Below are 2,690 nucleotides of genomic sequence, written 5' to 3' on the forward strand. Positions count from 1 at the left end.
TTTATTTATTTATTTGAGAGAGAGAGAGAGCAGGAACAGAGGGAAGGGCAGAGGGAGGGAGAAACAGACTCCCCACTGAGCAGGGAGCCCTATGTGGGGCTCCATTCCAGAACCCCAGGATCATGATCTGAGCCGAAGGCAGACACTTAACTGACTGAGCCACCCAGGCACCCCGAGAGTCTTTTGTTCTAATGAGGCCACCCTTGAACAGCCCTAGATGGCTTCAGGGTGGGGGCTGGTCATCAGAAAGACCAAGCCTTGATGAGAAGCTTCAAACTTTCAGCCCCACCCCCCAAATTTCCCAACTTCTGCCAGTGATTTAATAAATCATGCCTACATAATGAAACTTCCACAAAATTCCCTAAATAACAGGATTCAGAGAGCTTCTGGAGTGGGAGGATAGCGCACCCCAATTCCATGGGGACAGCAGCTCCCGCACTCAAGACACCTCCAGACCTTCTCATCTGGCTGTTTATTTGCATCCCTTATAATAAACCAGTAAATGTAAGAAAAATGACTTCCTGTGTTCTGCGGGCCATTCCCGTGAATTATCAACCTTGGGAACGAGGATTGTGGGACCCCCAGATTTGTAGCCAACCAGGCAGAAGCGTGGGCAGCCTGTGCACCTCATTTATGGCTGGTGTTGGGGTGGGGGGAGTCTTATGGGACTGAGCCATTCACCTGTGGAGTCTGGGCTAACTTTGAATAGTTAATGTCAGAATTGAATGGACTTATGGGACATCCAGTTGATATTAGAGAATTGGAGAATTGATCACTGTGGGGAAAACCTTATCAATGAACTTCTTGAAGACAAAAATGGAAAGATGCCTAACGGAGCGCTTGGTATTTATTTAGACCTTGATCAGACCTCAGGATAAAAATATACATACTTGGCCTGCAAGTAACTCAGCGTGTATTTTGTAAAGGCAGAGATATACTGTCACTATCAGGAGGGGAAAAAATGATTTTATAGAAGCCAAGGAGAAAGAAGGGAAACTTTTTCATGGGAAGAAATGCTAAATTTATGAGAACATGATGCTACGGCCGAACCTCCCTTCCTGTCCTCCTGCCTAGGGTTGGCCACAGTTGTCTGAGGGAGTGAGACGTGAATTAGTAGGCCCTATATAACTGACATCAAAAAATGCTTGAAATTGCTACTCTGTCATCTAAATATATATGCGTGACCCTTCTCTATCTTGAACAAATCCCCTCACATTTATACCTTCTGAAAGTATTTCACTCGCGTCCCACCCCTGACTTGGCATGGATGGCATCCATGGTCTGCTTAAAACTCTTCAAAAATTTCCATTTGCACTGGGGTAGGGCTTAAAGTCTTTACCCAGCCCACCATGTCCTGCATAATGAGGCCTCTGCCTGATTCTCCAGACACACACAACCCCCTTCCTGACTTCACTCAGTCTGTTTCGCCAGAGGGACCTTCCTTCTGTTCCTAGATTCCACCAATCACTCTCCACCTCAGTCTTCCCACAGGCTACGTCCGCTGCAGGACCATCCGTCCTCACCTGCCCTCACCTCACTCCATCTACCCATCTCTCCTTAAAGTTTCCTTCTTCCTAGACACTTTCTCTGATCCCCCAGTTTAAATTCCATTGCCCTCCCGTACTCAGATTGCACTCGGTACTTTTTCTTCATAACACCTACTAGAGTGTGTGGCGATGCATTTATTAGGCTTACTGTTGTTTTAATGTCTACTTCCACCTAGCTTTTTGTGAGCAGAAACTCTATGTCTAGTGCCAAGCACACACTGCCTGTTCATAGAAGGCATCCTATATATATTTCTTTAAAATATAGGCTGAGAGGCTCCGTGGCGCCTGGGTGGCTCAGTTGGTTAAGTGTCCGACTCTTGATATAAGCTCAGATCATGATCTCAGGGTCATGAGATTGAGCTCAGTGTCCAGCTCTGCACTGGGTATGGAGCCTGCTTGAGATTCTCTCTCTCACTCTCTCCCCTTCTGCCCTACCCCCCACTCACACACACACACTCTCTCTCTAAAAAAATTAAAATAAAATAAAGGCTGAAGTAGTTAGAAAGGGTATCAGGAACAATATAGAACTTAGCTAGGCCTTAAAGGGTAAAGAGATGCCTCCTTCTCAAATGCGGGGGTAATATTCAAATACTTGATCAAAGGGTACAAACTGTCAGTGATAAGATGAGTAAGTTCTGAGGATCTAAAGAACAGCATAGTGACTATGTTGTTACATACTGACAGCTGATAATACTGTATTATGTATACTTGAAATTTAAGAGAGTAGATCTTAAACACCTTCACCACACCAAAATAAAAGGTAAGGATGTGAGATGATGGATGTATTAATTGGATTGTGGTGAATATTTTACAATGTATATCAAATCATTATGTGGTACACTTGATATACAATTCTGTTTGTCAATTATATCTCAATGAAGCTGGTAGGGAAGGGTAGGGTAGGGTAACAGTTAAAAAAGAAATCAAACCAATGGTGTGGGGGCAGTCCTTAAGGCTCCCTGAGGTGCTGGGATTAACCTGTTGCTTGCTGGATCATGAGTTCCTGGAGGATGGGGCAGGCTGCCGGAATGGGAAGGGTCCTGGGGCCTTCAGGACACAAGCTATTTGCCTACAAGTACAAACATATTTCAGTATTTTAAAAACGGTACGGTTGCCCAGAAGCACCAGGCTCTGTTCTGAGCA

The sequence above is a fragment of the Leptonychotes weddellii genome, chromosome 11 (genome assembly GCF_054177405.1).
Source record: "Leptonychotes weddellii isolate Sample4059 chromosome 11, ASM5417740v2, whole genome shotgun sequence".
NCBI classification, from domain to species: domain Eukaryota; kingdom Metazoa; phylum Chordata; class Mammalia; order Carnivora; family Phocidae; genus Leptonychotes; species Leptonychotes weddellii.